This window comes from Mus musculus, chromosome 5, assembly GCF_000001635.26.
Source record: "Mus musculus strain C57BL/6J chromosome 5, GRCm38.p6 C57BL/6J".
NCBI lineage: Eukaryota > Metazoa > Chordata > Mammalia > Rodentia > Muridae > Mus > Mus musculus.
Window position 1 is genome coordinate 61,718,941 of NC_000071.6, and position 15,164 is coordinate 61,734,104.

Below are 15,164 nucleotides of genomic sequence, written 5' to 3' on the forward strand. Positions count from 1 at the left end.
AACATCTTGGCTGTTGCAGTGCCCCCAAATTTTAAAGAACTAGCACACACTAATGCTGTGGATAGGATGTTTGAACAATGTTTTCATGCCAAGGAATACTAAATGTTTGTAGTGGGGCTTACAGATTGGTGTCAAAACTCACTCTGGTTCTCCCCCATTCTAGATCCTTCTGTAGATCATTTTTCGTTTTATTATCTTCATACTTACATTTTATCCTATTTTTAATGTTTTATTTATTGATCTTCACTCTATATCTAAACCAAGGTTTTGACTTAGTCTATCCCAATGGCTCTCACCTTACAAGCGTTCCATTTGTTATATTTATTCCTCATAGAGCTTCAAAAAGTCTTTTTAAATGGAGGAACTCTGGCAAAAGGGATATTTCTTGTGTTCCTTCCAGGCCAGATAAAATGTATTAATTACCCTTCTATGCTTTTGTTTCTTATCCTTTTTGTTAGATGCTCTGTAGCTCCCTGCTAATTCTGCTGGCTCATTTTGGTCCTAGTCTCTGGCACTGGGATTAGTCACTCTTACCCTGAATCAACTCTATACTTAGTTTGTCTCACCAACCTACCTCAGTTCTCCCACCTCAGTTCATGTCTACCCTTAAAGTTTCATTATTAGCCCTATGACTTCAACTTTCTTAAGAAATATCTCAGTTCAACACTGTAACCACATCATCGACTTACAAAGTTCTAATAATTATTTTCCAAGTCTCCAGGAGTACAGAATGGCAACACCTGATCCATCTCAGTAGATCTAGTTAAGTCTTTCTCCCCACTATATAACCAGAGGAGCCAATGTCAATATACCTATAACAGCCCACTCTAAGAAGACCTTGCCAAGAAGGAAACTCCTACCAATGATTTTAATCTGTCCCCCTGAAAGACTACACTTCCCAGATTCCCTGGGAGATTATAGAAGTAATTTTTGGCCCTATAAGGGACTACATCCTGCATCTCATCATTTCCTAGAGGTATTTTTTCCACCCACACACATCAGTAGTAAAAGGCTCCCTCACCATGAATATAATTTTGCATAAGATCAAGTCAAGTCTCTTATTTTTTGTTTTAAATTTCTCTACAGTTGCCTCCTTAATTATATAACAAATTTCTTATTTCAGAACATAAACTTTATTCTAACTTCACTGATATTTAGGTTTCAGAACTGTTTGTTTACTTCATATCATAAATTATGTTGGGATAAATCCATTACCGGAAGAGATGTCTTAATTGTAAAGTCATCCAGTGTATTGCTGTCACAAAACTTACTTCAAATATTACAACTGATAAACATAAATATTTCTTAATATTTATTTATTTATTTATTTATTTTTATTTTTTATTAGGTATTTTCTTCATTTACATTTCAGTGCTATCCCAAAAGTACCCCATACCCCCCACACACACACAGTCCCCTACCCATCCAATCCCACTTCTTGGCCCTGGCATTCCCCTGTACTGAGGCATATAAAGTTTGCAAGTCCAATGGGCCTCTCTTTCCACTGATGGCGGACTAGGCCATCTTCTGATTTATATGCAACTAGACACACGAGCTCCAGGGGGTACTGGTTAGTTCATTTTGTTGTTCCACCTATAGAATAGCAGATCCCTTTAGCTCCTTGGTTACTTTCTCTAGCTCCTCCATTGGGGGCCCTGTGATCCATTCAATAGCTGACTGTGAGCATCCACTTCTGTGTTTGCTAGGCCCCTGCATAGTCTCACAAGAGACAGCTATATCAGGGACCTTTCAGCAAAATCTTGATAATGTATGCAATGGTGTCTGCGTTTGTAGGCTGATTATGGGATGGATCCTCCGATATAGCAGTCTCTAGATGGTCCACCTTTTCATCTCAGCTCCAAACTTTGTCTCTGTAACTCCTTCCATGGCCGTTTTGTTCCCAATTCTTTTTTTTTTTTTCATTTTTTATTAGGTATTTAGCTCATTTATATTTCCAATGCTATACCAAAAGTCCCCCATACCCGACCACCCCCACTCCCCTACCCACCCACTCCCCCTTTTTGGCCCTGGCGTTCCCCTGTACTGGGGCATACAAAGTTTGTGTGTCCAATGGGCCTCTCTTTCCAGTGATGGCCGAATAGGCCATCTTTTGATACATATGCAGCTAGAGTCAAGAGCTCCCGGGTACTGGTTAGTTCATAATATTGTTCCACCTATAGGGTTGCAGATCCCTTTAGCTCCTTGGGTTCTTTCTCTAGCTCCTCCATTGGGAGCCCTGTGATCCATCCATTAGCTGACTGTGAGCATCCACTTCTGTGTTTGCTAGGCCCCGGCATAGTCTCACAGGAGATAGCTACATCTGGGTCCTTTCGATAAAATCTTGCTAGGGTATGCAATGGTGTCAGCGTTTGGATGCTGATTATGGGGTGGATCCCTGGATATGGCAGTCTCTACATGGTCCATCCTTTCATCTCAGCTCCAAACTTTGTTCCCAATTCTAAAAGGGGCAAAGTGTCCACACTTTGCCTGTCGTTCTTATTGAGTTTCATGTGTTTCGCAAATTGTATCTTATATCTTGGGTATTTTAAGTTTCTGGGCTAATATCCACTTATCACTGAGTACATATCATGTGAGTTCTTTTGTGATTTGGTAAATATTTATGTACACAGAAAAAAGTACATAGAACTAAAGGAAACCTCAATATCCCAAACATGAAACAGCTTTCACATCTGATTCAATCTACTGTCCTTTCTATATCATTAGGAAATCTGTGATTTCTTTTTTTTTAATTAGGTATTTATTTCATTTACATTTCCAATACTATCCCAAAAGTCCCCCACATGCTCCCCCCTCTCCCCCTCCCACTTCTTGGCCTTGGTGTTCCCCGGTACTGAGGCATATAAAGTTTGCACTGCCAATGGACCTCTCTTTCCACTGATGGCCAATTAGGCCATCTTCTGATTCATATGCAGCTAGAGACACGAGTTCCAGGGGATAAAGTTAGTTCATATTGTTGCAGATCCCTTTAGCTCCTTGGATACTTTCTATAGCTCCTACATTGGGGGCCCTGTGATCCATCCAATAGCTGACTGTGATTATCCACTTCTGTGTTTGTTAGGCCCCGGCATAGTCTTATAAGTGACAGCTATATCTGTGTGCTTTGAGCAAAATCTTGTTAGTGTATGCAATGGTGTCAGAGTTTGGAAGCTGATTATGTGATGGATCCCGGGGTATGGCAGTCTCTAGATGGTCCATCCTTTCCTTCCAGCTCCAAACTTTGTCTCTGTAACTCCTTCCATGGGTGTTTTGTTCCCAATTCTAAGAAGGGGCAAAGTGTCCACACTTTGGTCCTTGCTCTTCTTGACTTTCATGTGTTTAGCAAATTGTATCTTATATCTTGGATATTCTAAGTTTCTGGGATAATATCTACTTATCAGTGAGTACATATTGTGTGAGTTCTTTTGTGATTGGGTTAACTCACTCAGGATCATGCCCTCTAGGTCCATCCATTTGCCTAGGAATTTCATAAATTCATTCTTTTTAATAGCTGAGTAGTACTCCATTGTGTAAATATACCACGATCTCAGAAGATGGAAAGATCTCCCATGCTCATGGATTGGCAGAATCAATACAGTAAAAGTGGATATCTTGCCAAAAGCAGTCTACAGATTCAATGCAATCACCATCAAAATTCCAACCCAATTCTTCATCGAATTAGAAAGGGCAATCGGCAAATTCATCTGGAATAAGAAAAAACTTAGAATACCAAAAACTGTGCTCAAGGATAAAAGAACCTCTGGTGGAATCACCATGCCTGTCCTAAAGCTGTACTACAGAGCAATTGTGATAATAATAAAAAAAAACAAAAACAAAAACAAAAACAAAAAACAAAAAAACAAAACAAACAAACAAAAAAACTGCATGGTACTGGTATAGCGACAGATAAGTAGACCAATTGAATAGAATTGAAGACCCAGAAATGAACCCACACACCTATGGTCACTTGATCTTTGACAAGGGAGCAAAAACCATCCCCTTCCATCTATGTGGAAAAAGGATCGCATTTTCAACAAATGGTGCTGGCACAACTGGCGGTTATCATGTAGAAGAATGTGAATTGATCCATTCCTATCTCCTTGTACTAAAGTCACATCTAAGTGGATTAAGGAACTCCACATAAAACCAGGGGCACTGAAACTTATAGAGGAGAAAGTAGGGAAAAGCCTCAAAGATATAGGTAAAGGGGAAAAATTACTGAATAGAACAGCAATGACTTGTGCTGTAAGATCAAGAATCAACAAATGGGACCTCATAAAATTGCAAAGCTCCTGCAAGGCAAAAGATACCACCAATAAGACAAAAAGGCCACCAACAGATTGGGAAAGAATCTTTACCTATCCAAAATCAGATAGGGGACTAATATCCAATATATATAAAGAACTCAAGTAGGTGGACTCCAGAAAATCAAATAACCCCATTAAAAAATGGGGCTCAGAGCTAAACAAAGAATTCTCACCTGAGGAATATCGAATGGTTGAGAAGCACCTGAAAAAGATGTTCAACATCCTTAATCATCAAAGAAATGCAAATCAAAACAACCCTGGGATTCTACCTCACACCAGTCAGAATGGCTAAGATCAAAAATTCAGGTGACAGCAGATGCTGGTAATGATGTGGAAAAGAGCAACACTCCTCCTTTGTTGGTGGGATTGCAAGCTTGTACAAATACTCTGGAAATCATTCTGGTGGTTCCTCAGAAAATTGAACATAGTACTACCGGAGGATCCTGCAATACCTCTCCTGGGCATATATCCAGAATATGTCCCAACCGGTAAGAAGGACTCATGCTCCACTATGTTCATAGCAGCCTTATTTATAATAGCCAGAAGCTGGAAAGAACCCAGATGCCCCTCAACAGAGGAGTGGATACAGAAAATGTGGTACATCTACAAAATGGAGTACTACTCAGCCATTAAAAGGAAATCTGTGATTTCAAGAATACTTTCTCCCCTTCTAAGACAGTCTCTTAAATTGTTCTGTGCTGATAATAAACAGATATTTTGATAGCTTATATGAATTTTATGACTCACACATTTCAATGATTGTTTTAACAGTGAAGAATTATGCATATGCTTTTTTACTATTATATTTGTATGCATAGTCAGATTTGAAATGAAAAAAAAAATGAAGGTCAAAACCAGATTTTCATTTTGGGAGCACAGTAGAAATTGAGATTCAACCTAGCACTCTGTCACTGCTATTTTAGTAGGAACTTGAAAGTTCCCATTGAGATTATGTAAGGTCTGTCAAGATACTGGACCAGTGCCAACAATATTAAATACGAATGCTGTAAAGAATCAGTAATTGTTGTTTATGCTTGGCCCCACTAATCCTTTCAAAGCTAAGTAGGATTCTTTTTATCTCTCTTAAAATAGCATGTCTCATATTTCAGTATCTAAATAAGATGGTGTGTCTTTGTCTTTGCTATGTTGGCTAAATTTTCTTGTGGTTCACACCACTGCTAAGTGAAACTCAGATTTAGAATTCCAGCCACACACTTTATGATTTGAATATACTCTCTAATAGTTTCTATATGTAATGAACTTTCGAGTCAGGATCAAAATAAAGATCTTCATTAGTACTTCTTGTTTCATTTCATTTTAATTTTTAAATTATTTATTTTATTGATTGGTATTTTAATATAGTTTCATAATTCCTCTCTTCCCCTTTCATCTCCGAAGTCTTCATTTTTATATAAGCCTTTTTATATAGCCTTCCTTTTTATGCAAAAATTTCATGGACTTTTTTCCATATAAACATATATCCATATACATGTGCATATACACATCTTAATACATAAATACAAACTGCTCAGACACAATAATGCCATTTACAGATTTTTGTCAGTGCTAATCATTTGGTATTGAGCTACCAATGGTGTGCCTCTTCTAGGAGAAGACATTTGTCATGTTGTCAGTGTTTCTTTTTTAAAAAAACATTGTTTTAAATTTATTTTTTTAGCTGCCATAGGTAACAATTGTAGGATGTGTAGAAAATAATGACACATTAATAGCCAACACTTCTTTTCTATTTAGCTGTTGTATGGCAACCTCCTCTGAGTATAAACATTTCCTCAATAAGAAGAGGGGTGGTATATCAGATGCAAGGAGTAACAAAATTTGCTTATCTAAAAAAGCTGAAACTTTTAAAACTCATGGTTATAGAGGCAATTAGCAACAGACAGAGAAAGAATGTATGAGCTTCAAAGAGACTCTCTATAACATTGGGCTACCCACAAATCCTACAGAGAGTGACAGAAATGCATGTTTCATGCCCAGCAATCAGTGTTTGGAGGGCTTCTTGTTGCAGTTGTTTTGAGCCATCCATAGTCTTAGAAGTCACCACCACTTGCATTCCTGTAAGTAACTCCTGCAAAACCAATTGATTAATCAACTTTGATTTTTGAGTAATTATAACTTTGATGTGGCCTGATTTCTTATTAGGGGTGAGTAGAAGTGTGAGTACCTTTCCTATACAGTAAAAGTGTCACAAAACACTGGTACTGAAAAAAATATAATGTTGGTTTATGGTCTTGTTTATATTTTATTTTATTTATTTACATTTCAAATGTTATCTCTTTTCCCAGTTTCCCTCTGCAAATCACCTAACCCATCTCCCCTTACCCTGCTTCTATGAGGGTGCTCCCCCACCCACCTACCCATTTCCACCTCACTGCCCTAGCATTCCTCTACACTGGGGCATCAAGCCTTCACAGAATCAAGCCCCCCCCAATAGATTCTAGATAAGGCCCCTTCAGCTCCTTTAGTCCGTCTCCTAACTCCTCCATTGGGGTCCCTGTGCCCAGGGACCTAGCATCTTACTGGTCAAGATCTGGCAGAGCCTCTCAGGAGATAGCTTTATCTGGCTCCTGTCACCAAGAACATCTTGACAACTTCAATAGTGTCTGGGTTTGGTGTCATCAGTTTTTCTTGGTTCCCTGAAATTCCCTTGAATCCTGCTGTGATTCTCCACCTCCCTGAAATTTCCCTTTCCCTCATCCAAGTTTGTTTTCTTTGTTCAGCACATGCTTAGGGTGACCTTGGATTAGTCTATATGGGTACAGCTTCTGACATTTTGAAGAGACATCTCATAGAAAACTCTCTGATCTTCTTGCTCTTACACTTGTTCCTTGTGCCATTTTTGTGATGTCATACAACTGGCCTTAAATCCCAACGTTCTCCCTCTCTACAAACTCATCTCCCTATATTTTAGGGAGAAACAATTATTTAATATTTTAAATCTGTTTTCACTATTCCTCATCTATGTTGTAATGATTAGTAGCAGTTATTAGAGTCAGATGACCTGCTAAATAAAAAGGGTGAGATCTCATTTCTTCCCTGGCATTTCGGTAAGCATTTTTGAGTGAGAATCTCAGGGTCTAAATTTTATCAAGTAATTTGGTTAGTTCCTATGTACATTAACAATGAATGTGGTTGATACTATTCAAAAAAATATGGATGCTTTCCAGTTTCAAGCTTAATATAAATGAGAATAAATATATTGAGAAAGTTACTTTCCCTATTCTTTGCTATAGTCATTTCAATTCAATGGATACTATACTGTTGCAAGGCCAGTTGAGTTAATCAGTTTGGTGCTATTTCATTCCATAATGTCTTGTTCAGTTTTATAGTGAATTCACAATGCTGCTTCAGCATTTTGAGCTATCTACAGAGCAATTACACATTTTTTTTTCTTTGCAGAGTCCTTTGAAAGCTAAAGCATTTCACTGTAATCAGAGGTTTCCATTATAAGCTCCTGTGTGAAATGTATTCAATTCTCTTTAATACTGACCTTTATCTGATGTTGTCACAATGTATAAGAGTAATATATTTTACTCATCATTTACCATAAAAATAAATATCTTATTAATGTACCTTTGTTTTGCTTTCTCTCTTTTTCTATTTTTACTTCAAGGACAAAGATATCATTTTTAATCTTCCAATTAATTTTTCATTGAGTTACATTTATTAACTATTTTATAATTAAATTTCTTCTTTGATAATTATACACTTGTATATTTATATCTTTTTCATTCATTACAAACTACTTAATATGTGTTGTGTTTGAATACACATCTAAAAATGTAATATTTTGATAACTACTTACCTGAAATTAGAAGTGCAAAAAGTATAGTGTTGGACCATATTTTTAACAAAGTATGAAAACAAATTCTATGAGTACACCCAATGCATAACTAACTAAACCTCACTGTTTTATATATTTTGTACCTTCAGACCACTTAGAATACTGGAAGTGTAGACATCTGTAGAATGCATTAGGTGTAGGTATTTATAAGTTAAGAGTGATGTTTACCGAGTTAGTAGTTATCATTGAGCTTGGAATTTTTGAAGAAAACTTACCAGGTTAGGGAGAATAGAGGAACCAGGACTTTGTTGTTGTTGTTGTTGTTGATGATGATGATGATTATTTTGTATGCCTTTTGGCATAAAATAATGAGAAAATATCTTGCAGGTGTATCTCATAGATCTGCATTACTTCTATATAACATGTGATATTCTATTTAAAATTCTAATGTAATACTAAGAATCTACAGTCATGCCTTAGGATTTCAGGTTTTTTCATGTCACTGCTAGCGTTTGTTATTTCTCATTTTATTTCTTTTATAGTAACATATATTTGTTATGCAATTCAAGTGATTGTTTAGTAGCAATTCATTGTGGTTTTGATTTACACCTTTTTTAAGGGCTAATTATGTTGGGAATATGTACTTATAAACTGACCAATTATAAGTTTTCTGAATCTAATTATCTATTCAAATTCTTAACATACAATTTATATTGGTTAGTTTTTTTTTCTTTTTATCATTTTATTGGTTATTTTATTTATTTACATTCAAATGTTATCCCCCTTCCTGGTTTTCCCTACACATATCCCTTCTCCCTTTTTCCCTCCCCCTGCCTCATACCCACCCACCCACTCCTGCCTCAGAGCCCTAGCATTCCCCTACACTGGGTCATTGAGTCTCAACTGGACGGAGGGGCTCCCATCCCAGTGATTTTCAATACGACTGGAGCCATGGGATCCACCTACCCCACTGCTACACACCTGCTTTCACATTTCTGGCCCGCTTTCCTTCTCCTTCATCTCCTCCCATATCTGAACTGGCCTCCCTTTTCCCTACCCCTCCTTTCTTCCTCCCAGATGTCTCTCTCCCTCTAGTTCCAGAGATTATTTTCTCCCCTCTTCTGGGTAAGACTGTCATGTCCACACTTCAGTGCGGTTTTCTTTCTCTGTGGGTTTCATATGGTCTGTGTGTCATGGGTATTCTGAGCTTCTTTTTGGTTAATATCCACTTATCAGTGAGTACATACCATGCATATTCTTTTCTGACTGGGTTACCTCACTCAGGATGATACATTCTTGTTCCATCCATTAAAAGTACAAAGTTCAAAGTCTCTTCTGGAATCTATCCAATCACTTAACTGTAATCCCCAAAACAAGACAGAGAAACAGCTAGGAAAACTCCAAACTCTGCATCTACATGTCTGAAGTCAATGTGCTCATAAGATCTCCAACTCCTTTTTTCTCTTTGATGGCTGCAACAAACTTCTTTCTCCTGAGCTGGCTCCACTCCTTCTTAGGAGCTTTTCTCTGCAGGTATCACATGACTCTGATATCATTAATATCTTGAGGTCTCCAAATCTACTTCAACTTCACAGCTTCTTATTTCAATGTCGGGATCTACACATGGTCTTTTGGGCTCCTCCAAAGGTCTTGCATCACTTCTACTACTCTGCCCTCTGTTAGCGCTCTAGGCTCTCATTGACTCCATCCCATTGCTGCTGTTGTTCTTGGTGGTGAACCGACAGTGCTAGCATCTCCAGTTTGCTGGGGTCTTCTGTTGTACCTAGACTTTATCAGTAACCTCTCATAGGCTCTCTTCATGGTTGCTAAACCTTAACTTCTTGGCATGATGCCTTCAGTTCTGGGTCATTAGCTGCAATTGAGGCTGCACTTCACCAATAGTCTTTCCTACCCTCTCACTGAGCCAAGCCTCACCTGTTCTCCAAGACCCTTTTCTACCTTCAAGCCAGGAACACATGGGTGAATCTTGCACATTACGAAGTCCAGTTGTAGAATGAAGTTCAACCTGGTTCTCACTGAATGCAGCTTCTTTGTGCTCTCAGAAAATACTTCCCAGAAGATTTCACTTCCCTGATGCTGGTCTTTTTTTAATCACCACTAATTTCTTAGCTCCAGCTAACCAATTGTCCCAGTATCAATTGTCCCAGTAGTCCCTTCAATTATTGACTCTAAAACCAAAACAACATGGCCAAATTTCCAAATTCTTCTGCTTGCTCTGTGAAGCATGTCTGCTCCCTCCCCCATGCCCTATTCTATTACCAGCTTTCTGTTTTCCAACTCCATCACTGCTTAAGCTTGGCTGCCATAGAACTCGTTCTGTAGACTGTCTTTGAACTCAGAGATCTGCATGACTCTCTCTCCTGAATGCAGGATTAAAGGCCTGTACAGCACACCTTGACTTGTGCTTTACTTCACATAGAATTTGCTTTTTCTCAGTCTGGCTTTGAACTTGGAGATCTCCTTGGCTTTGCCCCCTAGGATTAAAGGCATGTACCACCATGCCTGGGCCTAAGTTTAGCTGGGTACGATCTTGCCTCAAAGTTACCACTCCCTTAATCTATTTGAGCATATGACTATGCTCCGTTTCACTTCCCAGTGTCCGTTTATGATTTGAATCATAAATTTTATATTTTTCCTTTCTCAGCTTGCTCCTTTTCTTTAAAAATTTCTTCATAACAGTGATCTTCAGGAATAAAACAACAGAATTTATCCCAGACTGTTTTGAGAATTCATTTGTCAAAGCATTTAATCTAAAGCTTTTCACCTTAACCTCATACAGACTCTTTGAACAATGGCAAAAGGCAGCCATATTGTTCACGAAAATATCACCAAAACAGTCTCTAGGCCACATAGTAAAATTCTTCTTCACTGAAACATATTTGGCCAGGTCTGCACAGTTCAAATTATCACCAGCACTAACTTTTTTTCATATTCCTAGTTGGGTGGTACATGTAGCCCCACTTAAAGCATCCCCCTGTTTCTCAAATCCAAAGTCCCAAAGTCCACGTTCTTCCAAACCAAAGATAGGTCATGCCTATCTCAACAACACCTTAGTCCCTAATGCCAATTTCTCACATAGTTAGGGTTTCGCTGCTATGAACACATTATGAATAAGGCAACTCTGATAAAGACAACATTTAATGAGGCTGGCTTTCAGATACAGAGATTCAGTCCATTATCATCAAGGTGAAAGCATGGTAGTGTCTAGGCAGCCATGGTGCAGAGACAGCTGAGAGTCCTTACTCTTCATCTCAAGGCTTCTAGAAGAAGACTTCCCCCATGGTTAGGTAGAGGGTAGCTTTGCTGACCCCTACAATGACACACTTTTTCCAATACATACTCCAACAAGATCACACCTTCTAATAGCGCTAATCCCTGGTCCAGGTGTATTCAAATTACCACACAGGGGTATTCTGTTTGTTCTTTTGAGGAAGTTTTGCAACAATGTTTGATCTGTGTTTTTCATTGGACTGTGTTTCTTTCTTTCTTTTGCCTTTATGTGCTTTGGCTCTCAAGGTAATTTGGTCATTGGAAAAGAAAAAAAAATATGTGGTGTCCCTTCAGTTTCTATTTTGCAGAATAAATTGACAGTGTCAATTCTTTAAAAAATCTAGTAGAATTTTGTATTATGATGGTCTTGTGCTTGGATTATTTTAGATTTAATATGTTTTTGTTGAACTGTTTATATTTCTATTTTGTCTTAAGTGGCTGAGATTATTTTTTCTATCTCTTGAATTATTTTGGTTTTGTTAATTATGATATTTTTGTTTGCATTCCTAAAATTTTAATTTTCAGTTTTAATTTTCACCTCCATTTGGGTGTTCTTTATTGATTCGGTTTGTGCATTTGATTGTGTGTGTGTGCATGTGTGTGTGTGTGTCTTATCAGCGATGTCATATATAGATTTATTCATATTTTAAGCTTCTTCAACATATTAATAAAAGATATTTTCAAACTGATATCTTGTACTTTAACTGTGCTGAATTTCTCAGAACTTACTGTAGTCCAGTTGCTGGGTTCTGATCTTGGTTGTTATTGATTTTTCCAGCTGATGTCTAGATACCACTGCCTGTGATGATTGTGATTGTAGACACTGATATCTGGTCTTGACTTTGGTGGTTAAGTGTTCTGCTTCTTAGGTTTTCTTGCCTTCTCGAAATCTTAAGAGTGTGTAGTGCCCTTGAGATTTGAGTTAGATACAGAGTGCTTTTGAGTCCCTGGGAATCTCAGGTTAAATATGATTCTCGGTGTTGAGATATTTCACAAAGGAGTGGAGAAAAAGTAGAAGGGGTGACTGTGAGTGTCCACAGTATGGAGAAAATCTGATTCAGACATTACCTTTTGTGTTCACAGGGATTAGAATCAAAGATGGGGTACAGTCAGTCTGCTACAGGTTAGAGATTGAAAAAGAAGGAGTGGATATGGAGAACAGGAAAGAAAATGAAAATAGTATAACAGATTCCCAAGCTTGTATGGCCACTGTGATCCCAGGCAGATAGTGCATGTGGAAAGGAGTAGACGAGGAAAGCTGAGTTCAGAGAGGAGCTTCAACTCTACAGGAAATTACATGATGTTTCTAATGGGAATTAATACAAACATTTTTGGGTAGAGGTCCACTTAGTTTATCTCTATCACTGCTAGCAAGTTCATGAAGGATTTTTTTTTCCACTAGCTGCTTCTTCCTTCTCTTCTGAACCAATTTCTGTTCTGTGATGTGATCAATTTTGATCCATCACATTCACTTTACCTTTGGTGTGTTAGAAGCAATAGAGCCATGTTGTCAACCTCTAACCCTATGAGGCACATTAAACCTTTGGCTTTTACTTCCTATCTCAGGTATTTTGCCATAGAAATGAAAGGATAACACAGAAAAGTGATTATTAAGAGCACTTGAATTGGAAAGGATTTGAAGGTGTAAACCTAGATATTTTGAAAATGCTGTAAACAGAGCTTAATAGAAATTCAGAAGACAAAAATAAAGGTAAGAGTGTGCACACTCATGACCCTGATCAATACATTTTAGATGGAAGTGTAGTCTACTGAGATTTGCACTAGGGACCTGTTATTTTATACTATAGATGACAAATCATTTTTTTTAAGTTTTGCTATTTTAATTATTTATTTTATTTATTTACATTTCAAAGGTTGTTCCCCTTTCTAGTCTCCCCTCCACAAACTCCCTCTCCATCTTGCTCCAATTCCTCTAAGATAGTGTTTCCAAACCCACCTATCTACTCCTCACTCACCACTGCAGCATCCTCCTTCACTGGGGCAGCAAGCCTCCACAGGACCAAGCACTTCCACTCTTATTGATGTCAGAAAAGGCAGTAACAGGATTTATGGACCCACCCATGTATACTATTTGGTTGGTAGTTTAGTTCCTAGGAACTCTGTTGGGTCTGGTTAATTGAGATTGTTGTTCTTCCTATGGGAGTTAGGGAAAGTACTGGAGGACAAATCACATTTTTGGGGGCTCTGAAATTGCTTTTGAGGCTATATTTTAAGTTCACTGATGAATTACTGTTATGAATGAAATTGTAAAGTGGTGCTGCAGTCAGCCTCTGGCCCGAGTATTTTTGAATGCTGTTTCCAGATTTATAATGAGAAGAGGAAAGAAAAGATACAGGTAAGGTTTTAAAGACAGCAATTTGGTCAGAAAATGAAACTGTTTCATATTTTAGGTAGGAGGGTATGTTTAATAAGGTTGATAAAACAAAATAGACTCCATTAAAAAATAAGCAATTTTTATTAGGACACTTGAAAATATAGCTGGAGGACATTTCCAGATTTGACAAGCCGTCATTCATCCCTAAACAGGGCGAAATGTATAAACTACTCAAAAAGACAAAATTATGCTGCTTTGACAAGAAAGACAAAAAGAATCTTGTTCCTAAAGTTCCCTCTAAGGAAATGTTCTCTGTGGTCAGTCATCAAGGTATGTACAGGTTACTAAAAGCAGTGTCTGCTCTATTTAGCTATATGTTCCACTGGTAGCTTCCTTTGGCATCTGCTACTTTTTCAAGCAGGAAGAATGCAAGTGTTATATTATCAGCGACACTTTAATACAAAGATCCAGGAAAGCCCTGGGATGCTATACAAAGTATGAAAGAATCACAGTCTCCATGGCCCGACCCAAACCAAATGTAGTAGATGTAGGATGTGAGTGAAGAAAAAAACTGCAGAGTAGAGCCCAGGGAGTTAGAGGGACTAAAATGCCTAAAATATGGAATATTTGTGGATCTAAGAAGTAGAAAATGTATGGAGCTGGTACAAGGGAATCTCTACTTGGTTATACCAGAGGATGCCATAGAATTATGATGCCTAAGCAATTGGAGCTCACATCATGCCATTGTTTATGTAATACTTTCTGTAACTAGATCTAGAAATCTATTTTTTATTGTATTTCCTGCTAGATTTTAGTCACTTTTTATTTTTTGACATAACACTATACTCCTCCTTCTCCTCTTACTCTTCCTCCTCCTCCTCTTCTCCCCCATCTCCTCCTCCTCCTCCTTCTTCTTGCCTCATGTCTAACATGAGGCGAAATGTGTTGAAAATAGATTATGTTATTCTACATGATGTTCTGCCTTACAGTGGAACAAGAAAAAAGAGTCATCTGATGGGATGGAATTTTGAAACTGTAAACAAAATAAACTTTTCTTTTTGTACTAGGTTATCAAAAAACCTTTTTTTTTTCACAGTGATAGAAAAAGAACACTTAATAATAATAATTAAATAATATTAACACTTAATAATAATTAAAAATAATTTTTAACTTATGGGTTCTTTTCTAAACTGATGCAAAGCTATTTTGGCATAACTGAACAGTTCTATTTACCTTAAACTTTATTTTGAAAACTTGAAAAAGTAGTGGCTATGATTTTCAAGATTTTAAAAAATTTCTTATCTATCTTTATGGATATGGTGAATTGGCTTTTCTTCTTTATAAATAACTACTTAATTACTCGCACTATTTCCAATTGCTAAACAAATGCCATTCATTAGAAACATGTTGAAACCTATCTTTGTGGTCTATT